The sequence below is a fragment of the Triticum urartu genome, chromosome 1 (assembly GCF_003073215.2).
Source record: "Triticum urartu cultivar G1812 chromosome 1, Tu2.1, whole genome shotgun sequence".
Taxonomy (NCBI): Eukaryota; Viridiplantae; Streptophyta; class Magnoliopsida; order Poales; family Poaceae; genus Triticum; species Triticum urartu.
In genome coordinates, this window is record NC_053022.1 from 104,720,954 (window position 1) to 104,748,776 (window position 27,823).

The following is a 27,823-nucleotide window of genomic DNA, read 5'->3' on the forward strand; positions in this document are numbered from 1 at the left end:
TGGATGCAAACATATTGTCTCTAATACCTAGGGTCCAGGGTTTGGAGGTGCTCACAAAACCGTTTGAATTAAAAGAAATTGAGCAGGTTATTAAGGACTTGCCTATTGATAAGGCCCCTGGACCTGATGGCTTTAATGGGCTTTTTTTTTTAAAGTGTTGGCATATAATTTCTGCTGATTTTATACAGCTGGTTAAGGAGTTTCATGCTGGAACAGTGCAGTTAGAAAATTTGAATGATGCATACATTACCCTGGTTCCAAAGAAGCAGACACCTGAGGGTGTGGGAGACTTTAGGCCAATTTCACTAACCTCTGTTGGTCTGAAGTTCCTTACAAAGCTTGCTGTTAACAGATTCCAACAGGAGATCACCAAATGTGTGCATAAAAATCAATATGGTTTCATCAAATCGAGAACAATCCAGGATTGTCTTGCTTGGACCTTTGAGTATATCCATCAGTGCAATCAGTCTAAAAGGCCCATCCTTCTGCTTAAGTTAGACTTTGAAAAGGCTTTTGATTCTATCCAGCATGAGGCTATCATAAAGATTTTAATTGCAAAAGGTTTTGATGAACGATGGATTATTTGGATTAAGCAGTTGCTGTCTTCTGGCACTTCTTTTGTCATTCTGAATGGAATCCCTGGTAATCACTTTAAATGCAAATGTGGAGTCAAGCAAGGGGACCCTATTTCCCCTTTGCTCTTTGTTATTGCGGCTGATCTCTTGCATACATTGATTAATAATCTTCTTCACCAAGGTTTAATAAGCAGGCCCCTGCCTACCCATGATCCTGATTTCCCAGTGGTCCAATATGCTGATGACACACTGCTTTTCTTAAATGCTAATATAGATCAATTGGGGGCTCTGAAATCAGTTTTGCATTCCTTCACACAGGCAACTGGACTTCAGATCAATTTCCATAAATCCTCCATGTATCCCATTAATGTAAGTGATCAGGATGCTTCTGACCTTGCTGCCTATTTTGGTTGCAAATTAGGCAATATGCCTTTTACTTATCTGGGTCTGCCAGTGGGGACCACCAGGCCCAAAATTGTGGACCTTCTTCCCCTTGTGGATTGTATGGAGAGAAGATTGACAGCAAGTTCTTGGTTCTTGCCTCAAGGGAGCAGATTGCAATGAGTTAATTCTGTCATTTCTTCATTGCCTATCTTTTTCCTTTGCAGTTTGTCAATTCCTCAGGGTATTTTGAAACAATTGGAAAGAATCCAAAGGCAGTGTTTATGGAGGAAATATGGTCAGGAAAGGGGACATTCACTGGCGGCTTGGCCACTTGTTTGCAGGCCTAAGTCGAAGGGGGGGGCTTGGAATCTTAAACCTTGGTTTGCAGAATGATGCTCTCTTACTGAAACATCTCAGTAAATTTTATAACAAGATGGATGTGCCCTGGGTACAGTTAGTTTGGGATTCTTACTACTTTGAAAGGATTCCACATGATACTGTTCTTTGTGGCTCCTTTTGGTGGAGAGATGTCTGCAAGTTGATGGATAATTTCAGGGCAGTTACTTCGGTTGATGTTCATAGTGGAGATACGGTGCAGTTCTGGTCTGACTATTGGCAAATTGGGAACAGTTCTGTCCCTCTGCAAGATCGATTTCCTAGGCTATATTCTTTTTGTCTCCACAAAAATCTCTCAGTCAAGGAAGTCTTTGAGGCTAGTACTTTCCAGGACCTTTTCTACTTGCCTCTTACTGAACAAGCTTTCCAGGAACTACAGCAGCTCTCCTCTTTAATGGGGTCTTTCCATTTGGACAGTAACTCCCATGACCACTGGGGATGGAGGCATGGCAAGAAATCAGAATATACTGCAAAAAGGTTTTATGATTTTGTCTATCAGCCAATGGTATCAAACCCCATTCTGGGGTGGATATGGAAAAGTTGCTGTACTATGTTGATCAAGATGTTTGCTTGGCTTGTTATAATGGACAGGGTTAACACCAAGGATATGATTCAGAGGCGGCATTGGAGGATTAATGAAGGACCAGAATGTGTTCTTTGCCTGACTGGAACACTGGAGGACAGAAATCACCTCTTTTTCCAGTGCAATTTTAGTGTTCGCGTCTGGAACTACCTGCAAATTGAATGGAAAAATTGTGATGATATGGTGGAAATTGCTCATCATGCTAGGAAGGACTTCAACAAGCCTTTATTTGGGGAGGTGGTTTTCACGGCCTGGTGGAATATTTGGAAGATCAGGAATGATAGAGCTTTCAGGAACATTCAACCATCTTTCAGGGCATGGAGGAATGGCTTCATTCATGATCTTACTCTGCTCTCTCATTGAATCAAACGGAAATATAGAGACGCCCTTATTAAGTGGATTGATTTTCTTCCTCCTTGAGGAGAGTTCCTTCTTTGTTTCTTTGTAATTAATAGGTATAGTGCACCCCTTCTCTGTATAGCCTTCTTTAGAGCCTTCCCTCTTTTCTTTTATTATTCTTTTAGTTCTTTCCCCATCTTGAGGAAACCCTATATGCCTTTGCTTTATTAATAAAATGCTGTGGGGTGCAAGCCCTGCAGTCTTCATGGTCAAAAAAAAGATAGTCATGGTTTCCTGACTATGGACATTGGATGTCATTGATAACGGGATCACATCATTAGGAGAATGATGTGATGGACAAGACCCAATCCTAAGCATAGCTCAAAGATCGTGTAGTTCGTTTGCTGTAGCTTTTCTGAATGTCAAGTATCATTTCCTTAGACCATGAGATTGTGCAACTCCCGGATACCGTAGGAGTGCCTTGGGTGTGCCAAACATCACAACGTAACTAGGTGACTATAAAGGTACATTACAGGTATCTCCGAAAGTGTCTGTTGGGTTGGCACGAATCTAGACTGGGATTTGTCACTCCGTATGATGGAGAGGTATCTCTGGGCCCACTCGGTAATGCATCATCATAATGAGCTCAATGTGATCAAGTGGTTGATCACGGGATCATGCATTACGGTACGAGTAAAGTGACTTGCCGGTAACGAGACTGAACAAGGTATTGGGATACCGACGATCGAGTCTCGGGCAAGCAACGTACCGATTGACAAAGGGAATTGTATACGGATTGATTGAATCCTCGACATCGTGGTTCATCCGATGAGATCATCGAGGAGCATGTGGGAGCCAACATGGGTATCCAGATCCCGCTGTTGGTTATTGACCGGAGAGTCGTCTCGGTCATGTCTGCATGTCTCCCGAACCCGTAGGGTCTACACACTTAAGGCGCAGCCCCTCCCCTCCACAACACCTGTCCTCCTCCGTAAGAGCTTAGCGAAGCCCTGCCGGAGTACTGCAGCTTCACCACCACCACGCCGTCGTGCTGCTGTTGGAGCCCTCTTCCTCAACCTCTCCCTCCTCCTTGCTGGATCAAGGCGCGGGAGACGTCCTCGCTCCATACGTGTGTTGAACGCGGAGGTGCCGTCCGTTCGGCGCTAGGATCTTCGGTGATTTGGATCACACGAGTACGACTCCATCAACCCCGTTCTCTTGAAAGCTTCCGCTCGCGATCTACAAGGGTATGTAGATGCACTCCTCTCTCCCTCGTTGCTAGATGAATCCATAGATTGATCTTGGTGATGCATAGAAAATTTTAAAATTCTGCTATGTTCCCCAACAGTGGTATCAGAGCTAGGTCTATGGGTAGTTACTATGCACGAGTAGAACACAAAGCAGTTGTGGGCGTCGATATTGTCAATTTACTTGCCGTTACTAGTCTTATCTTGATTCGGCGGCATCGTGGGATGAAGCGGCCCGGACCGACCTTACACGTACGCTTACGTGAGACTGGTTCCACCGATTGACATGCACTAGTTGCATAAGGTGGCTGGCGGGTGTCTGTCTCTCCCACTTTAGTCAGATCGGATTCGATGAACAGGGTCCTTATGAAGGGTAAATAGAAATTGGCAATTCATGTTGTGGTTTTGGCGTAGGTAAGAAACGTTCTTGCTAGAATCCTATAGCAGCCACGTAAAAACTTGCAACAACAATTAGAGGACGTCTAACTTGTTTTTGCAGCAAGTGTTTTGTGATGTGATATGGCCAAAGGATGTGATGAATGATATATGTGATGTATGAGATGATCATGTTCTTGTAATAGGAATCACGACTTGCATGTCGATGAGTATGACAACCGGCAGGAGCCATAGGAGTTGTCTTTATTTATTTATTTATGACCTGCATGTTAACATAAACGTCATGTAATTACTTTACTTTATTGCTAAAGCGTTAGCCATAGCAGTAGAAGTAATAGATGACGAGACAACTTCAAGAAGACACGATGATGGAGATCATGGTGTCATGCCGGTGACAACGATGATCATGGAGCCCCAAAGATGGAGATCAAAAGGAGCAAATGATATTGGCCATATCATGTCACTATTTGATTGCATGTGATGTTTATCATGTTTTGCATCTTATTTTCTTAGAATGATGGTAGCTTAAATAAGATGATCCCTCGAAATAATTTCAAGAAAGTGTTCCCCCTAACTGTGCACCGTTGCGAAGGTTCGTTGTTTCGAAGCACCACGTGATGATCCGGTGTGATAGATTCTAACGTTCGAATACAACAGGTGTAAGCTAGATTTACACACGCAATACACTTAGGTTGACTTGACGAGCCTAGCATGTACATACATGGCCTCGGAACACAGAAGACCGAAAGGTCGAGCATGAGTCGTCTAGAAGATACGATCAACATGAAGATGTTCACCGATGTTGACTAGTCCGTCTCACGTGATGATCGGACATGGCCTAGTTAACTCGGATCATGTTATACTTAGATGACTGGAGGGATGTCTACCTGAGTGGGAGTTCATTGAATAATTTGATTAGATGAACTTAATTATCATGAACTTAGTCTAAAATCTTTACAATATGTCTTGTAGATCAAATGGCCCACGTTGTCCTCAACTTCAACACGTTCCTAGAGAAAACCAAGCTGAAAGACGATGGCAGCAACTATACGGACTGGGTCCGGAACCTGAGGATCATCCTCATAGCTGCCAAGAAAGATTATGTCCTAGAAGCACCGCTAGGTGACGCACCCGTCCCACAGAACCAAGACGTTATGAACGCTTGGCAGTCACGTGCTGATGATTACTCCCTCGTTCAGTGCGGCATGCTTTACAGCTTAGAACCGGGGCTCCAAAAGCGTTTTGAGAGACACGGAGCATATGAGATGTTCGAAGAGCTGAAAATGGTTTTTCAAGCTCATGCCCGGGTCGAGAGATATGAAGTCTCCGACAAGTTCTTCAGCTGTAAGATGGAGGAAAATAGTTATGTCAGTGAGCACATGCTCAAAATGTCTGGGTTGCATAACCGCTTGACTCAGCTTGGAGTTAATCTCTCGGATGACACGGTGATCGACAGAATCCTTTAGTCACTTCCACTGAGCTACAAGAGCTTTGTGATGAACTTCAATATGCAGGGGATGGAAAAGACCATTCCTGAGGTATATTCAATGCTGAAATCAGCAGAGGTAGAAGTCAAAAAGGAACATCAAGTGTTGATGGTGAATAAAACCACTAAGTTCAAGAAAGGCAAGGGTAAGAAGAACTTTAAGAAGGACGGCAAGGGAGTTGCCGCGCCCGGCAAGCAAGCTGCCGGGAAGAAGCCAAAGAATGGACCCAAGCCCGAAACTGAGTGTTTTTATTGCGAGGGAAGTGGTCACTAGAAGCGGAACTGCCCCAAATACTTAGTGGACAAGAAGGCCGGAAACACTAAAGGTATATGTGATATACATGTAATTGATGTGTACCTTACCAGTACTCGTAGTAGCTACTGGGTATTTGATACCGGTGCGGTTGCTCACATTTGTAACTCAAAGCAGGAGCTGCGGAATAAGCGGAGACTGGCGAAGGACGAGGTGACGATGCGCGTCAGGAATGGTTCGAAGGTCGATGTGATCGCCGTCGGCACGCTACCTCTACATTTACCTATGGGATTAGTTTTAAACCTCAATAATTGTTATTTAGTTCCAGCTTTGAGCATGAACATTGTATCAGGATCTCGTTTAATTCGAGATGGCTACTCATTTAAATCCGAGAATAATGGTTGTTCTATTTATATGAGAGATATGTTTTATGGTCATGCTCCAATGGTGAATGGTTTATTCTTAATGAATCTCGAGCGTAATGCTAAACATATTCATAGTGTGAATACTAAAAGATGTAAGGTTGATAATGATAGTCCCACATACTTGTGGCACTGCCGCCTTGGTCACATAGGTGTCAAACGCATGAAGAAGCTCCATGCAGATGGACTTTTAGAGTCTCTTGATTATGAATCATTTGACACGTGCGAACCATGCCTCATGGGTAAAATGACCAAGACTCCATTCTCAGGAACAATGGAGTGAGCAACCAACTTATTGGGAATCATACATACTGATGTGTGCGGTCCAATGAGTGTTGAGGCTCGCGGTGGCTATCGTTATGTTCTCACCCTCACTGATGACTTGAGTAGATATGGGTATGTCTACTTAATGAAACACAAGTCTGAGACCTTTGAAAAGTTCAAGGAATTTCAGAGTGAGGTTGAGAATCAACGTGACAGGAAAATCAAGTTCTTGCGATCAGATCGTGGGGGAGAATACTTGAGTCACGAATTTGGCACACACTTAAGAAAATGTGGAATAGTTTCACAACTCACGCCGCCTGGAACACCTCAGCGTAATGGTGTGTCCGAACGTCATAATCGCACTCTATTAGATATGGTGCGATCTATGATGTCTCTTACCGATTTACCGCTGTCATTTTGGGGCTATGCTTTAGAGACTACCGCATTCACTTTAAATAGGGCTCCGTCAAAATCCGTTGAGACGACACCGTATGAATTATGGTTTGGGAAGAAACCTAAGCTATCGTTTCTAAAAGTTTGGGGATGCGATGCTTATGTCAAGAAACTTCAACCTGAAAAGCTCGAACCCAAGTCGGAAAAATGCGTCTTCATAGGATACCCTAAAGAAACTGTTGGGTATACCTTCTACCTCAGATCAGAAGGCAAGATCTTTGTTGCCAAGAATGGGTCCTTTCTAGAGAAAGAGTTTCTCTCGAAAGAAATAAGTGGGAGGAAGGTAGAACTTGATGAAGTATTACCTCTTGAACCAGTAAGTGGCGCAGCTCAAGAAAATGTTCCTGAGGTGCCTGCACCGACTAGAGAGGAAGTTGATGATGATGATCATGAAGCTTCAGATCAAGTTGCTACTGAACTTCGTAGGTCCACAAGGACACGTTCTGCACCAGAGTGGTATGGCAACCCTGTCTTGGAAATCATGTTGTTAGACAACGGTGAACCTTCGAACTATGAAGAAGCGATGGTGGGCCCGAATTTCGACAAATGGCTGGAAGCCATGAAATCCGAGATAGGATCCATGTATGAAAACGAAGTATGGACTTTGACTGACTTGCCCGTTGATCGTCGATCCATAGAAAATAAATGGATCTTTAAGAAGAAGACAGACGCGGATGGTAATGTGACCATCTATAAAGCCCGGCTTGTCGCTAAGGGTTATCGACAAGTTCAAGGGGTTGACTACGATGAGACTTTCTCACCCGTAGCGAAGCTGAAGTCCGTCCGAATCATGTTAGCAATTACCACATTCTATGATTATGAGATATGGCAAATGGACGTCAAAACGGCATTCCTTAATGGTTTCCTTAAGGAAGAATTGTATATGATGCAGCCGGAAGTTTTTGTCGATCCTAAGAATGCTGACAAGGTGTGCAAGCTCCAATGCTCGATTTATGGGCTGGTGCAAGCATCTCGGAGTTGGAACATTCGTTTTGATGAGATGATCAAAGCGTTTGGGTTTATGCAGACTTATGGAGAAGCCTGCATTTACAAGAAAGTGAGTGGGAGCTCTGTAGCATTTCTCATATTGTATGTGGATGACATACTGGTGATGGGAAATGATATAGAATTCTTGGAAAGCATAAAGGCCTACTTGAACAAGTGTTTTTCAATGAAGGACCTTGGAGAAGCTGCTTATATATTAGGCATCAAGATCTATAGAGATAGATCGAGACGCCTCATTGGTCTTTCACAGAGTACGTACCTTGACAAGATATTGAGGAAGTTCAAAATGGATCAGTCAAAGAAGGGGTTCTTGCCTGTATTGCAAGGTACGAGATTGAGCACGGCTCAATGCCCGACCACGGCAGAAGATAGAGAAAAGATGAGTGTCGTCCCCTATGCCTCGGCCATAGGGTCTATCATGTATGCTATGCTGTGTACCAGACCTGATGTAAACCTTGCCGTAAGTTTGGTAGGTAGGTACCAAAGTAATCCCGGCATGGAAAACTGAACAGCAGTCAAGAATATCCTGAAGTACCTGAAAAGGACTAAGGAAATGTTTCTCGTTTATGGAGGTGACGAAGAGCTCGTCGTAAAGGGTTACGTCGATGCTAGCTTCGACACAGATCTGGATGACTCTAAGTCACAAACCGGATACGTGTATATTTTGAATGGTGGGGCAGTAAGCTGGTGCAGTTGCAAGCAAAGCGTTGTGGCGGGATCTACACGTGAAGCGGAGTACATGGCAGCCTCGGAGGCAGCACAAGAAGCAGTCTGGGTGAAGGAGTTCATTACCGACCTAGGAGTCATACCCAATGCGTTGGGCCCGATGACTCTCTTCTGTGACAACACTGGAGCTATTGCCCTTGCCAAGGAGCCCAGGTTTCACAGGAAGACCAGGCATATCAAGCGTCGCTTCAACTCCATTCGTGAAAGTGTTCAAAATGGAGACATAGAGATTTGTAAAGTACATACGGACCTGAATGTAGCAGATCCATTGACTAAACCTCTCCCTAGAGCAAAACATGATCAACACCAGAACTGCATGGGTGTTCGATTCATCACAATGTAATTAGAATATTGACTCTAGTGCAAGTGGGAGACTGTTGGAAATATGCCCTAGAGGCAATAATAAAATGGTTATTATTATATTTCTTTGTTCATGATAATTGTCTATTGTTCATGCTATAATTGTGTTATTCGAAAATCGTAATACATGTGTGAATACATAGACCACAACACGTCCCTAGTTAGCCTCTAGTTGACTAGCTCGTTGATCAAAAGATAGTCATGGTTTCCTGACTATGGACATTGGATGTCATTGATAACGGGATCACATCATTAGGAGAATGATGTGATGGACAAGGCCCAATCCTAAGCATAGCTCAAAGATCATGTAGTTCGTTTGCTGTAGCTTTTCTGAATGTCAAGTATCATTGCCTTAGACCATGAGATTGTGCAACTCCCGGATACCGTAGGAGTGCCTTGGGTGTGCCAAACGTCACAACGTAACTGGGTGACTATAAAGGTACATTACATGTATCTCCGAAAGTGTCTGTTGGGTTGGCACGAATCGAGACTGGGATTTGTCACTCCGTATGGCGGAGAGGTATCTCTGGGCCCACTCGGTAATGCATCATCATAATGAGCTCAATGTGATCAAGTGGTTGATCACAGGATCATGCATTACGGTACGAGTAAAGTGACTTGCCGGTAACGAGACTGAACAAGGTATTGGGATACCGACGATCGAGTCTCGGGCAAGTAACGTACCGATTGACAAAGGGAATTGTATACGGATTGATTGAATCCTCGACATCGTGGTTCATCCGATGAGATCATCGAGGAGCATGTGGGAGCCAACATGGCTATCCAGATCCCGCTGTTGGTTATTGACCGGAGAGTCGTCTCGGTCATGTCTGCATGTCTCCCGAACCCGTAGGGTCTACACACTTAAGGCGCAGCCCCTCCCCTCCCCAACACCTCTCCTCCTCTGTAAGAGCTTAGCGAAGCCCTGCCGGAGTACTGCAGCTTCACCACCACCACGCCGTCGTTCTGCTTTTGGAGCCCTCTTCCTCAACCTCTCCCTCCTCCTTGCTGGATCAAGGCGCGGGAGACGTCCTCGCTCCGTACGTGTGTTGAACGCGGAGGTGCCGTCCGTTCGGCGCTAGGATCTTCGGTGATTTGGATCACGACGAGTACGACTCCATCAACCCCGTTCTCTTGAACGCTTCCGCTCGCGATCTACAAGGGTATGTAGATGCACTCCTCTCTTCCTCGTTGCTAGATGACTCCATAGATTGATCTTGGTGATGCGTAGAAAATTTTAAAATTCTGCTACGTTCCCCACAGGGACCGTAGATGTCTCTTTTCTCAGAAAGCTGAAACTCGTGTGTGTTGAGCCTCTCAAGTATGTCAGACGGATCGAGTGTCTTGAAGTCAGGACGTTCTTGAATCATCAGGGCTAGGGTGTCAAACGAGCTGTCAAGTGATCTCAGGAGTGTCTTGACGACTTCATGCTTGGTGATCTCAGTGGCGCCGAGAGCTTGAAGCTCATTTGTGATGTCAGTGAGTCGATCAAACGTGAGCTGGACATTCTCATTGTCATTTCTCTTGAAGCGGTTGAAGAGGTTGCGAAGGACACTGATTCTTTGATCTCTCTGGGTTGAGACGCCTTCATTGACCTTGGAGAGCCAGTCCCAGACTAGCTTAGATGTTTCCAAAGCACTCACGCGGCCATACTGTCCTTTGGTCAGATGACCACAGATGATGTTCTTGGCAGTGGAGTCCAGTTGAACGAACTTTTTGACATCAGCAGCGGTGACACCTTCACCAGCTTTGGGAACGCCATTCTTGACGACATACCATAGGTCGACATCAATGGCTTCAAGATGCATGCGCATATTATTCTTCCAGTAGGGATATTCAGTTCCATCGAAGACGGGGCATGCAGCGGAGACTTTAATTATCCCTGTAGTCGACATAGCTAAAACTCCAGGTGGTTAAACTGAATCACACAGAACAAGGGAGTACCTTGCTCTGATACCAATTGAAAGTGCTAGTGATCGACTAGAGGGGGGTGAATAGGCGATTTTTATGAAAGTCTTCAAAACATGGAAGTTTCGAAGACAAACGATAGAAATAAACCTATTACCATGCAGCGGAAGGTAGACTACACTAGGCAAACCATAGTCAAGTATTCAATGAAGTGAAAGCACAATGACTAATAGCAGCTAGGCAGTAAAGATCAGGTAGGAAGATATTGTGAAGCCAATCAGAACAAGCAGTCACTCAGTGAAGACAAAATATAATGCAATCATACAATGACTTCACAAGGACCAACAGTAAGTAAAGGGAAGGGAAGGATGAAACCAATGACTCATTGAAGACAATGATTTGTTGGACCAGTTCCAGTTGGTGTGACAACTGTACGTCTGGTTAGGGAGGCTGAGATTCAACTCAAAAGACCTCGTCTTCACCTTATTCCCCTTGAGCTAAGGACACCCAGTCCTCGCCCAATCACTCTGGTAAGTCTTCAAGGTAGACTTCCAAACCTTCACAGACTTCGTTCACCGGCGATCCACAATGACTCTTGGATGCTCAGAACGCGACGCCTAACTGGCTGGAGGATTCACAGTCCTCAAGTGTAATAAGTCTTCAGATCACACAGACAGGAAGACTTAAGTGATGCCTAACACTCTTTGGCTCTGGGTGTTTAGGGCTTTATGCTCGCAAGGAATTCTCTATCAAAGGCTTCGAGGTGGGTTGCTCTCAAACGACAAAAGCCGTACTCTAACTCTGAGCAGCCAACCTTTTATGGTTGTAGGGGGTGGGCTATTTATAGCCTCTGGGCAACCCGACCTGGTTTGTCCGAAATGACCCTCGGTCACTAAGGAGCTGACACGTGTTCCAACGGTCAGATTTCAAACACACACGGCAACTTTACTTGGACTACAAGCAAAGCTGACTTATCCAACTCTGGACAAGATTTGCTCTCATAGTCTTCACTCGAAGACATAGGATTTTGGTTAAGCATCACTTCAGTCATTCTGACTGGTTCTCTTGGACCCCACTTAACAGTACGGTGGTTCCTATGACTCAACAAAGAAAAACATAGAACGACGAAACTGCTAAGTCTTCGCGCTCCATAGTCTTCAATGTGAATGTCTTCACATACCACCTCTGACTTCAATGTCTTCATACATTTTTAGGGGTCATCTCTGGTAGGAAAACCGAATCAATGAGGGACTTCTACCTGTGTTATCCTGCAATTCTCACAAAAATATTAGTCCCTCAACTAGGTTTGTCGTCAATACTCCAAAACCAACTAGGGGTGGCACTAGATGCACTTACACCAATTAAAGGCCCACAAGATTTTGCGGACCACAATGGGCTGGCCCAGCTAAAGGCCCACAAGATTCTACAGACCATAATGGGCCGGCCCAGGTAAAGGCCCAACATTCTCCGTCAAATCGGCCCGTCAACGGCCTGTCCTAAACTTGTCATCAACGCGGCCCATGGTCACTTCTGGCCTGTTAACAGTCCGCTAAGTAATTGGGCCGAATTACTGCCCGATGTATTTTCGGCGTGTTAAAGGTGTGACTTCATTTGGGCCCATTTACAGGCTATAAAAACTTTCGGCCCATAAATGACCGTGAAGGATTTGGGTCATATTCGGCCATGTCTGACAGCCTGTTAGAGGCCCACTATAGCTTTGGGCCACTTTCGGCCTGTTGTCATTTTTGGCCTGTTAACATCGGACGTAAACCATGGGCCATATGTGGCCCAACGTCATATCGGGCCCATTAACGGCCCATATAAAATGACGATAATCTAGCCCGACCGAAGTTCCGGCCTGTTAAAGGCCCGTGTATTAGGTCGGCGCATTTACGGCCCATCCGAATTTCGGCCTGTCAAAGATCCGCATCGTAAATGGGCCACCATTTCGGCCTGCTAAGTCCAGTGGGTTATTTGGCACAATCAGGGCCCAACCTCACTTTTGGTCTATTAAAGGCCCATGTTTTTTATGGGCTCGAGATATTTACACCTGTAAACGGCCTATTTTTATTGAGGGCCCAAATTATGTTTAAGCCTGTTAAAGGCCCACTATGGGCACATGCCTACTAGAAAAATATGAAAGCTTATGCTGATTTAGGCCCAGATATTTTTAGTGGGCTACATGCCAATTTCGGCCCGTAATTGTTTTTAGCCCAATTGGAATGGGCCCGACGAATGTTGGCATGTTGGGCTACTACAAAGCTTTCGGCCGAATACATTACTAAGATAAACCTACACTATACAAAAATAGTGTCGTAATTACTGCAGCCTGAGGCAACATCATAAATGTTGTATCACAACAAAATAAATTCCAACCATACAACAAAAGGCCTGTTGGCATAAAGTTTACAGTCCTTCCAAATAAAAGCACCATCAGATGTATAGAAGCACAGATCATTTGACCCGAGTGCTAATGTTTCAGGCTGTAGAATCTGATGGAGCAGCATGACCTCCACCTTTTTTCTGCCATTGCTCTTGAACAACGAAGCGAATGTCTGGTAGTCTGGTTTCAAAACCATTTATATATTGACGACATTTCTCAACCACTATTCTTGTTTCCGAAACAACGTCCATTAGGGATTGGACTTGTGTCTGGAGCACAGATATATCACTCTGTCTAGCAGGAAGATTTTGTTCAGTAGGCGATTTGGACGAGGTTACCTTGAAAACCAACCGAGAATTACGCAGGAAGGTGCTTTTTGCACTATTAGTGGAGAGATATTGACGCACTGCAGCAAGAGGTGACATTGTGCCTGTAGTAGCCTCGTCACCTTCAGGTGGTTGTGGCTGTTCAATCATTTGTTCCATAGCTTCCTGCAAGTTTGAACTTGTAGATTAGTGTACCAGATAAGTTACTAATGAGACAAAAACAAACAAAGTAGGTTAAACATTTATACATAACTTATTTTGGTGAACTACTGTAAAACATTAGCATGTATTGTAGTGCCAACTACATAATAAAATCACTTTCGAAACATATGTCCATGTAGCATGCCTAATGTATTGTCTATTTCCTCACATTCGTTGACATCTAAGGATAAAGAGACATGGTTTAAAGTAGGATGAACATAGTATGACATCATTCATATCATGGACAAACAGATATAAAACAAACAGGCTATTTTATCATTGTGTGCGCACATGAACATAACAACTAGATTACAGATCAAGACCAAAAGAATATCCTTCATCTCTTTTAAACCATGTAAGGTGAAATGATACGTTAAGACAACTGTGAATAAAAGTGAACAGAGTAACTGACATTGGCTGCAAACCAAGTAGTTAAATGAACACATCACAGTACCAATCAGTTCAAGGCAGGAGGAGTAAGGACTTACAATAGCGGCTTGAACTGGTGTGATCATGCCCTTCATCTTGCTGGTGTGGCAATTCTTGAATATTTGCACTGCATTCGGTTCAGGTTCTTTTTGGTCCGCACGGGCTTTCCTCTGTATTTGGAACAAGTCAATATAGATACGATAATATGGCACAAAAAAAGAAGGAAGTAGCAGCAATTTACAAGAGCCTCGCAGTGTGCAATATAGCTACAAGATCCTTTTGTCTATTGGAATTTCACTTTAGAACGGTTGGTTTTGTTCTTCAAACAGTTAGCCTAGAAGAAGATACACTTGTAAGGCACATACATAAATACAAGTTCAATATGTGGTCTGATCAAATGCATATAGCCTACCTGATACTTTGGATCAGACTAGTGTTTAACGAGGGCTGTCCAGTCTTCATCTGTAATATATTCCACTGGAGATGTTTGTGCGATTTCATTGTTAGCCTTGACTTCAAAGTGAGATTTTCTAAGGTGGTACCAATACTGTTGCAGAGCAGACTGAAAAACATGAGTGCCTACTTGTTTTGTTGCATCATCTTTCGGATACAACTTGAACCTCATCTGTTGAAAAAAGAATGTGAGTCTTATTAAGAGGAAGCTAGAAAGTATGGGACAGAGCAAGACAATATTACTAATTGCGATGAATAATATTACTTACGGATAAATGGTCAAGGAAGGTGTTAAACTGGGTATTGTCTTTCTCATTCCTGTACTGGATCCACATTGGGAGGATACGTGCATGACACCTAACGGCAACTGCTGCCTCTGATACTAACTTGGCTGACTCTGTAGCATCACGTGGCCTTTTTAAACCTGCCTCAAAATGGATCTCCATTCTTCCTCCTTTAGATTTTGATAATCTGTCAAGCATTATCCCTGATGTCTGTTTCCACTTGCGCCGTGGTGCTAGTTCAACAATGAATATGGAAAGTGTTAGTGTACATCAAACTGTGAGAGTACATATAAAGGAGAATGCAACTGCAACTTGACTCGGTCAGGTACCGTCTTGGTGCTGATGCTCATGAGGTTCATCTGATCTTGCCAAGTCCTGTTGTGTCAGCAGTGCTTCGGAAGTAGTGTTAGGTGTGAAGGCAGCTTGGGAACTGGCCAGTTCCGGAGCAAACGAACGAGTAACTGGTTGAGATGCTGGTACAGTTGAAGTGGATGCTGCAGCTGGTGGAGCAGGTGATACTGTGTTTGTAGATTTAGCCGGTGGACTTGGACCTTCTACTGCACTATAAGTACCAGCAGAATCTCGACGGCAAAACCTTTTCCGTTTCACCCGACGAGTAACAACACTCCCTACTATATTATTTTCCTTGCTCTTTTTTGACTTTTCCATGTCAAGCTATACCCACAACACAAAAGAATAAAATCACTCTTCAGAACTCATTGATGCATGATACAGACAAGCAATACTTTGATGTAAGACAACCGTATGAGGATGGAATATGTAAGAAAACAGGACGGCATGACATATTCACAGCTACGATGTGCAAACTAAGCAGAAGGATTTTCAAGAAAATAGAAGTAATGCAAGCTAGACACCATATGAAAGATGCAACCAATATTACTCTGCCAAGTTAAACGTGTCTTGTCATAAGTGGCAATAAATTAGAAGCAGTACAATGTAGAAATCAATGCAAGATGCAACCACTATCAAACTGCCATGTTAAAAGCGTCCAATCATGAGTGACTGATGCGGGATACACAACATCAGTACTTTGATGTAAGAACATGGTATGATAGATAGATGCAGTGTATTCTAGACACAGAAAGCCATGTCATATGCACATGTATAACGTATAAACTCAACATGTGCAATTTAATCAAAATAGAAGAAATACAGGTTAGACAACATATGCAACATGAAACCAATTATCACACTGTCAACTTAGAGCAAGCACCTGCGATGGTGGAGTACGGGAGATGAACTCATCATGTAGACTTGGGACTTCAACTTCATTAGCAATAGCAGTGGCAAATCTAGAGAGTCTCTGTTTGCGTCAGTGCGGAGGACCACCAACATCCCCTAACTTACTATTTTCCTTCCTATTTTCTAATATTGCCTTATGAAGTCAAAACCACAAGAAGATGAATAAAATTAGCTCTGCATAACTGGTTGATGCATGATACAAACGAACACTACTTTGATGTAAGGCAAGTGCAGGATAGGAGGATGGAATATATACAAAAAAGACAGCGTTTCATATTCACACATACGATAGGAGGATGGAATATGTATGAAAAAACAGTAAGTAGAAGGCATTTCAACAAAATTAGAAGAAATTAAAGCTAGGCACCATATGAACATGCAACCAATATCACTCTATCAGGTAAAAAGTGTCTCGTCGTAAGTGCCATTTTAAGAAATTAGAAGCAGTACAAGCTAGAAGACAATGCAAGATGCAACCTACATCACAGTCCCAAGTTAAATGTGTCTTATGGGTAAGTGATCGTTGCAGGTATAAGTTGTAAGCTACGCGATGCAATTCAACATAATCAGAAGCAATACAAACTAGACATCATACGGAAAACGCAACCACGTATAACAGTTCCAAGTAAGAGCAAGCACCTGTGATGGTGGAGTAGGGGAGATGTGCTCATCATGTACACGTATGTTCTAGAAACAGGAACACGTGTCATATTCACAGGCATTATGTGTAAAGTAAGCAGATGCAATTCAAGTTAGAAGCAATAAAAGCTAGACATCATACGCAACATGCAACCACATATAATAGTGTCAAGTTAGAGCAAGCACCTGTGATGGTGGAGTAGGGGAGATGTGCTCATCATCTACACAGCTACGTTGACTGTCTAGCCTTGTGTTGTCTTGCGAATCTTGTTAGGAGGATGGCGGAGTAGAATCTGTAGAGACCCCCTGTTTGAGTTGCTCCGAAGGACCACCATCATCCACTGCCGGACTAATTTCCTTCAGCTGTAATGATTTTGCATTGTGAAGTCAAACCGATAAGAAAAAGGAATAAAATTCACTCTTCATAACTCATTCATGCATGATACTGACGAACACTACTCGGATTAAAGGCAAACACATGATGCGAGGATGGAATATGTATGAAAAACAGGATGGTGTGACATATTCACACCTATGATGTGGTAACTAAGCAGAAGGCATTTCAACAAATTAGAAGCACTGCAAGCTAGACACCATATGAAAGATGCAACCAATATCACTCTGCCAAGTTCAAACTGTATGGCGTTTCAACAAATTAGAAGCAGTACATGCTAGAAATCATATGCAAGACACAACCAATATCACAGTGGCGACTTAAAGGTGCCTTATCATAAGTGACTGATGCGGGATATGCAAGAATAGTAGTCTAATGTAGAAACAGGAACACATATCATATTCACAGGCATTATGTGTAAAGTAAGCAGATGCAATTCAACAAAGTTAGAAGCAATACAAGCTAGAAATCATACGCAACATGCAACCACATATAATAGTGCCAAGTTAGAGCAAGCACCTGTGATGGTGGAGTAGGGGAGATGTGCTCATCATCTACACAGCTACGTTGACTGTCTAGCCTTGCGTTGTCTTGCGAATCTTGTTAGGAGGATGGCGGAGTAGAATCTATAGAGAACCTCCATTTCAGTTGCTCGGAAGGACCACCATCATCCAATGCCTTGCCAATTTCCTTCAGATTTATTGATTTTGCATTGTGAGTTCATACCGACAAGAAAAAGGAATACCATTCGCTCTTCAGAACTCATTCATGCATGATACTGACGAACACTACTCTGATGAAAGGCAAAGTCATGATACGAGGATCGAATATGTACGAAAAAATGGATGGCTTGACATATTCACACCTATGATGTGGTAACTAAGAAGAAGACACTTCAACAAATTAGAAACACTGCAAGACACCATATGGAAGGTGCAATTAATATCACTCTGCCAAGTTAAAACTGTCTCGTCATAGGTGGCGTTCATCAAACTATAAGCAATACATGCTAGAAATCATATTCAAGATGCAAACCAATATCAAACTGCCAACTTAAAGGTGTCCCATCATAAGTGACTGATGCAGGATACACAAGAAGAGTAGTTTCATGTAAGAACATGGTGTGATAGACAGATATAGTATGTACCAAAAATAGGAAAGCGTGTCATATTCACATGTATCATGTGTAAGCTAAGAAGATGCAGTTTACACTAACTAGGAGCAATACGAGCTAGACATCATATGCAACATGCAACCAGATATCACACTGCCAAGTTAGAGCAAGCACCTTGGATGGTGGAGTAGGGGAGCGGAGACTTGGACCTTGTAATGCACTATCAGTACAAGGAGAATCGGTACAGATGCTCCGTTTACGTTGCTGCAGAGGACCACCATCGTAGCCTTCCTTCCTCTTTTCCTTCCTCTTTCTTGATTTTGCCTTGTCAAGTCAAACCCACAAGAAAAAGGAATAAAATTTTCTCTTCAGAACTCATTAACACTACTTTCATGTAAGGCAACCGCATGATAGGAGGATGGAATATGTATGAAAAACAGGACGGCGTGACATATTGACATGTATGATGTATAAAGTGTAAACTAAGCACAAGGTGCTTGAACTTGTTAGAATCGATGCAAGCTAGAAACCATATGAAAGATGAAACCAATATCACTATGCCAAATTAAAAGGGTGCCCTAACAAATGTATTTGACCAAATTAGAAGTAATACATGGCAACAGGCTAGAAATAATATGCAATATGCAACGAATAAAGGTGACTCATCGTAAGTGACTGATGCAGGATACAGAAGAGAGGTAGTTTCATGTAAGAACAAGGTTAACACATAGATGTAGTGTGTATCAAAAATAGGAAGGCATGTCATATTCATAGGTATAGTGTGTAAACTAAGCAGATGCAATTTACCCTAATTAGAAGCATTACAAGCTAGACACCGTATGCAACATGCAACCACATATCACACTGCGAAGTTAGAGCAAGCACCTGCGATGGTGGTGTAGGGGAAGTGCGGTATTCAGGTACAGAGCTACGTTCAATATCTTCATTTAGGCTTGCTGTTTCTTGAGAATCATGTGGAGAGGATGAAATTGCATTCTTTATAAGAGTATTGCATCTCATATTAACCCACACGCGTGACTGTCTCATCATAAGCGATAGACGCAGGATACACAAGAACAGTAGTTTGATGTAAGAATATGGTGTGATAGGCAGATGTAGTATGTACCAAAAACAGGAAGGCGTGTCATTTTCACATGTATAATGTGTAAGCTAAGGAGATGCAATTTAACAAATTAGGAGCATTGATGAGGGATACACAAGAAAAGTAGTTTGATGTAAGGACATGGTTAATAGAAAGACATAGTATGTACCAAAAATAGGAAGGCATGTCATATTCACAGGTATAATGTGTTACCCTAATTATAAGCATTACAAGGTAGACACCATATGCAACATGCAACCACATATCACACTGCCAATTAAGAGCAAGCACCTGCGATGGTGGTGTGGGGGAATTGCGGTGATCAACTAGAGAGCTACATTGACTATCTTCATTTAGCCTTGCTGTTTCTTGAGAATCATGTGGGGAGGATGACACTACACTCTTTAAATGAGTAGGGCGTCTCACAGTAACCCACTCGGGTGACTGTCTCATCATAAGTGATTGACGAGGGATACAAAAGAGCATTAGTTTGATGTACGAACATGGTTAATAGACATATGTAGTATGTATCAAAAACAGGAAGGCATGTCATTATCAAAGGTATAATGTGTAAAGTAAGCAGATGCAATTTAACCAAATTGGAAGCAATACAAGCTAGACACCATATGCAACATGCAACCACATTTGACATCGCGAAGTTAAAGCAAGCACCTGGGATGGTTGTGTGTGGCAATTGAGATCATCAACTACAGGGCTACGTTTACTGTCTCCAACTGCTGACACTGCACCCATTAGAGAGCTGAAACGCTTAGTGCTTATCTTTGAATTACACTGGAGCGACTTCTGTCTTTTCTTTTCTGCATTCATCAACACTGCGTCAGAGTCTGAAATACCCATGCATAAAAACAATAGTGTGAGTATGGGTGAAGTGTGTGCACAATTAGTATAGTGTAAAGGTAGCAGATAGCAGGTCGGTGAGAAATAAATGATGGAAGACATATGATAGCTCTACAACATGCATGCCACACTAAATTACTACATGATTCTATGAAAATAATAGTCGACTGAAAGCAAATAGGTCAGTCCATTTTTTCTGCACCGTCCGATGTACAAGGAACGGGCAGATCGCCTTCATCTACCTCCAGCCAGTCAGTGTTGATGATCTTCCTCGAAACGCCAGCGACCACCGGCCCAGTTCCTCCCCTGCCCGTGCCCTCCCCTCGACCTCACCGCACCGCCGTGTTTGGCACCGCTGTGACGCCCCGAGACCGTTGCGCCAGGTGTCTTCCAGTTATTCACTGTTGTTGCCTTGCCTTTTGCTTGTGTGTTGCATCTTTCCATGTCATCATCCGCATTGCATCATCATGTTTTCGAAACTTGCATTCGTCCGGGTCTCCCAGTTCCTTCCGTTGTCCGTTCTGAGCCCAGACACACTTGCACGCGCCCGCGGCACGTCCGCAATATTATTTTATAAGTGGCCGGAAAATGTTCTCATAATGGGTTGAAAGTTGGCGTGCGGCCTTATTATAGTGTAGGTAGGCCGCCTGCCAAGTTTTATCGCATTCAGAGTCCGTTTGACGCCCCAACGGATAACTATAGTGGCATTATAGCTGGTCTTTACGTCGGATGTTTTTGATCTCCGGAAACTGCTGCCAGGCCCTCTCTCTCTTCTCTCCTCTCAGCCTCGCCACAGCCCACCTAGTCCATCTACCTACCCCTCTTCGTGTCCGGAGCCGCCCGATGCGATCGCACGGTCCGAAAACCCCTCTTTGCACAATGCACCGACCCCTCACGTGCGCGTCCGAAACTTCCCCGGACTTGACCGGGGCAGTCGTCACCGTTGTGTCCGAATCATCCCCAAACACCTATAAAACATCTTCGTTTTATTTATTGGACTCCCTAGCCTATTTTTCCCGACATTCCGATTTCGATCGGAGGGACAAAATAGCCCCTAACAAAAATCCAGTGCTATATATATAGACCAATTCCCTAGGCAGCAACCCTAAAATCTAGCCCGTTGTCCCATCGCGCCGCCGCCAGTCATCCACTCCTCTCCTTCCTCGGGATCCATCCCGATCCACCCAATCCCTCCATCGATCCAACCAGCCAACCACCCCCTCCTGCAACCACCCCCAAGGCCGCCCCTTCCTCGCATCGATCTGGAGCCACGAGCGCCACCGCCGCCGTTTGGAGCACCACCGCTGCTGGAGATGAGTGCCCCGCTGCCCATGCTTCTTCTCCCTCTCCTCTCGTTCGTTTTCTCTTGGCTCTCTAGCTCCCTGCCTTAGTCTCTCTCGTTTCTCTGCACAGGAACCGAACAACGCCGCCTGGCCATGGATGCCGCCATGGACGCTGAGCTCCTCAAGCCCGGTGCCGTCCAAGCCCGTTCCCAGCCAGATCCAAATGGCCAGGACCTCGCTGCCCCTTCGCCCACTCGCCGGAGCTCTGCTCCCAGGCACCGCCGCCCTGCTTGCCTCCTCTGCTTCGGGCCATGTCTAGCACCACGTCGACTCCCCTGCATCGCCCTGTTGTCGCGTCATTAGTCGCCGCTGCCGTGGTCTTCTCCTTCGCCAAGTCCCAGCACCCACGGCCCTCCGCCTCTCGCCTTCCTGGATCCGCTGTGCCGCCGCGTTCCCCGTCGTTGTCGACCTCCATGCCCCGCCACCGGCCTCTGCGCGTTCTGCATCAAACAGAGGAGCTCGAACCGCTGCCCTGCTCGTCTCGATTCAGCGAGACCAGGCCGGCCTCCTCGTGCCCGCGTGGGTCGCTTCCTGCAGCGAGGCCCAGCGCGCCCCTCTCCTCACTGTTGTGGGCCTCGGCCCATGGTGAGCAACACCCCAGCCCCCTCTCTATTGGGCTTCCTGTTCAGTTTCGGCCCGACTCATGTTTTTTTCCCGAGGAGTGATTTATGTATTTATCCAGTTAAAAACAGAATTGCAGAAAAGCCCTCAAACATCATGCATATTATAACTCACCAACCGTGCATCATATTAAAATAAGTTATATATGTAAAATGCTTAGAATTTTGTGTAGATTAATAATTTTCCACTTTCATGCATGTTTAAAATGTTTATGTTGTTTGTTTAATTTTGCTTAATTGCCATGCTAAAATGCCTTATTTCATAACTAGATAATCGTAGTTCCAAACCTAACAAACTTTATATGTAAATGGGGTAGAAAAAATGCCTAGTTTAACATGGTGGCTTTACTTTACATGTTTAAAAACTCTAAAATATGGTTTAGGGTACAACAGTACCAAAACCTAAAATATGCACATGAGGAGTTTCTGAACTTGTTGTTTGTTGTTCCGGCCTCATTTAAACTTGCCTAGATAGGTAGTTTTCATTTGCTTCACCTCTTGCCATGTTAATCGACATTTAATATTGTTGGGTACATAAACGAGATCGAACTAAATAACTTGAATGTGGTGTTCCATCAATCTGCAACTCGTTGCATATTGAGCTCCACTTAATTTGTAGTATTGTTTGTGCACTTTGCCATGCCATGCCTCATTAAACCGGACATGCATCATACTTGGTTGTGCATCATGCCATGTTTATGTGATGGTTGTTTACTATGTTGTTTGCTTCTTTCCGGTGTTGCTTCTTCGGGTTAGTTCCGATAACGTCGCGTTTGTGAGGATCCATTCGACTATGTCCGTTTGTATTCTCCATGGACTCGTTCTTCTTCCTTGTGGGATCTCAGGCAAGATGACCATACCCTCGAAATCACTTCTATCTTTGCTTGCTAGTTGCTCTCTCTATTGCTATGCCGCGATACCTACCACTTGCTATATCATGCCTCCCATATTGCTAAGCCAAGCCTCTAACCCACCTTGTCCTAGCAAACCGTTGTTTGGCTATGTTACCACTTTGCTCAGCCCCTCTTATAGCATTGCTAGTTGCAGGTGAAGATGGAGTTTGTTCCATGTTTGGAACATGGTTATTGTTGGGATATCACAATATCTCTTATTTAATTAATGCATCTATATACTTGGTAAAGGGTGGAAGGCTCGGCCTTATGCCTGGTGTTTTGTTCCACACTTGCCGCCCTAGTTTCTGTCATACCGGTGTTATGTTCCTTGTTTTTGCGTTCCTTACGTGGTTGGGTTATAATGGGAACCCCTTGACAGTTCGCTTTGAATAAAACTCCTCCAGCAAGGCCCAACCTTGGTTTTACCATTTGCCACCTAAGCCTTTTTCCCTTGGGTTCTGCAGACTCAAGGGTCATCTTTATTTAAACCCCCGGGCCAGTGCTCCCCTGAGTGTTGGTCCAAACTAGAGCACCGTGCAGGGACATCCCTTGGCAACTTGGGTTACGTCGGCTCCTGTATACTTAGCTTATCCAGTGTGCCCTAAGAACGAGATATGTGCAGCTGCTATCGGGATTTGTCAGCACAGCGGGTGGTCTTGCTGGTCTTGTTTTACCAGCGTCGAAATATCTTGTAACCGGGATTCCGAGTCTGATCGGGTCGTCCTAGGAGAAGGAATATCCTTCGTTGATCGTGAGAGCTTGTGATGGGCTAAGTTGGGACACCCCTGCAGGGTTTTGAACTTTCGAAAGCCGTGCCCGCGATTATGGGAAGATGGGAATTTGTTAATGTCCGGTTGTAGAAAACTTGACACTTACCTTAATTAAAATGCATCAACCGCGTGTGTAGCCGTGATGGTCCCTTTCTGGCGGAGTCCGGGAAGTGAACATGGTTCTTGTGTTATGCTTGAATGTAAGTAGTTTTAGGTTCACTACTTGATCACTTCTAGTTCACGACCGTGCTTTGCTTCTCTTCTCGCTCTCATTGGCATAAGTTAGCCACCATATATGCTTAGTGCTTGCTGCAGCTCCACCTCACTACCTTTTCCCTACCCATAAGCTTGCATGCCTGCAGGTCGACTCTAGAGGATCCCCGGGTACCGAGCTCGAATTCGCCCTATAGTGAGTCGTATTACAATTCACTGGCCGTCGTTTTACAACGTCGTGACTGGGAACCGAGCTCAAGGAGGAGCTCGATGAAGTTTTTGTTCGTTGTGTTGGTTCGTTTCCAGTCGATCAGTAGTGGAGCCCAGTTGGGGCGATCGGGGATCTGTAGCATTAGGGGTGGTATTCTTTTGTTTTGGTTCCGTAGTCAGACCTTGATTGTATCTAGATGATGTAGTGCTATATTCATGTATTGTGTGAAGTGGTGATTGTAAGCCAACTCTGTACCTCTTTCTTATTCAGTACATGGGATGTGTAAAGATTACCCCTCTTGCGACATGCCTACAATGCGGTTATGCCTCTAAGTCGTGCTCCGACACGTGGGAGATATAGCCGCATCGTGGGTGTTATAAGTTGGTAATCAGAGCATTCCCCGACTTAGGAGCCCCCTGCTTGATCGAATCGCTAGCATTGTTGAGTCTAGAAAAATGTTTTGAGTCTTTTAGGATTATATATATCGGAGAGTAGGATTCTTTTTACTCCCCAGTCCCTTCGTCGCTCTGGTGAGGCCTCCTGACGTAGAGTTTTGACTCTTCTCTCCTCAAATTTCACTAATTTTTTTTAGGATCACGCGGGTATCTTGGTATCGTTCCGATGGTTTTGTGATGAGAACATTGTTCTTGGTGCCTCCTGACATTTAGGGGTTGTGGCAGTGTCCCGGGGAGTTGAGCTCCGAGGTGTTGTCGTCACAATTTTATCGTTGCAGTTCTGGAATACCTGAGTTTCGCCGACATCGAAAATCTCTTTTATGCAGTTGTTGGTGAGATAACCTCGACGCCACCCAGTACTGGGACGGGAGTTCGGGAGTATTTCCATAACTCGTATAATGGATGCTTTTCGAAGGTTGAGGTAAATTATTTCCGAAGGTTTCTTGGTTACGTGTTGAAGGATGGATACAACTGGATGTAGGATTTGCTAGTTTTGGGTGAGATATTATGCTTCCCCTGTATCCCCAACACCTGATTGCATAACCGGAAAGTTTCGGGAGTTTATAAGTGGGAATTCAAGTAGCTCCTAGGATATCTTTCCGACAGATGTATGATATGAGATTGGGGTTCGACGTCTAGTGGTCCGCCTATCCACGGTTGGTTTTACAGTGGTCTCGTTGTGTCTTAAAGAGTCCTTGGCTATGCTGACTCGGGGATGCTTCGTATGTCATGTGCACTGCGTTGTACATGATGGTGCTGTACGATCGAGCCCGTGTGGGCCCCACCACGAAAACTTCGGACGAAATCTCTATCATATGTTTGTTCCGGCTTATTCTGCAAGACAATCCTTTTTTTTGTTTTCAGTTGTGGTATTCGAGTTGCTTCGAAGTCAAATGTTGATTCCATACCTTTCCTAAGCGGTGCTCTCATACCTCTATGTGAATACTAAGCCCTCTCGATCTTCGAGATTGTCATGTCAATCATTTTCAACCGGTGTGTTTCTCTTCAAGTGGATCCGATCATTCCAACATTCGCGATATCAACTAAAGTCTTCTCAATGTTGTTTGTTTCTTCCATCTCCAAGTTGCCTTTGTTTTTCCCCCCCCCCCCCCCTTTTTTCTTCAAGGACTCAGATTTCTTAATCAAGTATCCATCTTATTGATGCGAAGTATCTCCATTCTTTTCCGTCAATGTTCTTATCCGGTGATTCTCATGAAGATGTTCTACAAGTTAAACATTCTTCGTTCTATTTCTTCTCCGGTGGATGCAATTCAAGCTTTTGGGTTTGATTATATCCCTTTTCCTCATTTCAAATGCTTTCCCATGCCGATGTACCTCATATTCATTCATTTCTCGCTATTCAGTTGTTCCGGAGTGCTCAAGATATCTTGAAGATTAGTGTTTCCACTCTGCATTCGTTCAAGATATCTCGAGGTTGTTACCTCATTCTAGTCATTTAATTCAACCGGTGCAATCTCCGTTTTAAATTGTTCAACGGTGTATCTTTTGAGTGGGCCCTAACCCACAGGTCTTTTTCTAGGATCTTACCTGACTCTTCTTATTTTCCCTGAGTTATTCTCAATTCTTTTTCGAAGTTTGATGTAAGAATGATTCATCATCAGTTAGATGATTTCCCCAAGATCTTTCAAATTCTTTTCATCGTTGGTTCAACCTTTCTAATTTTTCATTCCGGAGTACCTCAACAATTCTTGGTGGTGCTTCTCATCGTCATTATCAACATTTGAAGACCGAAGAAGAGTTTCTCTGTGTCACACCCTAGCTAGTTCAAGCATTAGAGTGTGCATCATGTTTAAATTTCTCTTAAATTTGAAATGGGGAAGGTAGAAACCCCCAACACCCCCCTGGAAACAACTAGGGTTTACTAAAATTATTTTCAATGAACCTGAAATGCCCTTCTAAAAAGTTCACCCTCTTTGTCTTGGGTTAAAACCTCTGGCAAAATTGGTGCACAATTTTCTAGGTCAACAGAAGGTCATTGAATTAAATCATAAGTATTTGAATTTGGGCATTTAAATGCTATAAAATAATTTAAATTCCCAAATAATTCTGGAAATAAATGTTTGCTGTTGGAAATAATCTAAACAGAGCCCACAAATATTTTCAGGATTTTTGGAAACGTTTTAGTATTTTTAATAAAGCCCAACAACTGCAGTTAAATAGAAAAACAGAAACAAATAAAAAGAAAAAGAGAGAGGGAAGCCCACTTGGGCCTTACCTGAGCTGGCCAGCCCACCTGGCTCGGCCGAGCCTACTGGCTTCGCTAGTCGTCGTCCTCCTCGCGCCAGGAGGCAGGGGCGCGTGCTCGCCGTGCGCCGGCCACGCGTCGGCCACCTCCTGCTTCTGCCGACGTCCTGGAGACGCCTAGGGGTGCCACGCGACCCCCACGTCCCCCTCTCATCCTCTCTCTCTCTCCCCCACATCTCCCTCACTCTCTCCCACGATGGCCGAGCGCGTACCTCACCGCCGATCGTCGTAGCTGCCACCACAGCCACTCCCTCGCCCCTCCGACGAGCCCAATCGCTCCGCCTCGTCACCCTGGACCTCTCCGTCGACTCACGCAAGCTCGGACGACCCCAAGACGATGTGGTGCCCTTTTTCCCCGACCACGGCCGCCGGACGCCGTCGTTCGATTCGCCGGCCTCAGGACCTCCCCGAGCTCGCTGACCCCCTCCCTGACTCCGCTGTGAGCTCCTCTTCCTCCCCCTAGCTCCCGTGCTCGTTTGGCCTCCGTAGCCGCCATTCCCACCGCACCCGAGAGCTCCCCGCCGCCGACCATGGCGCCGTCGTGGCTAGAGCCACAGTGGCTTGAGGCCAAGTTCGCCGTTGTGCTTAGCGCAACACCAGGAACCCGTAGCCACCACCAGCTCCTCCTCCCGTGCACCGTAGCGTCGAATCCATCCATGCCCGAACTCCGGCGACCGCCAAGGTCGTCGCCGGCGTCGTTTCCGGCGTCCCCGTGTCCAACCACTTGCCCCACTAGATGCGCACGAGCCCCAGCTACGCGTAGCACGTCTCCACCGTCGATTTGGTCATCGGAGGACCAAATCCGAAGCC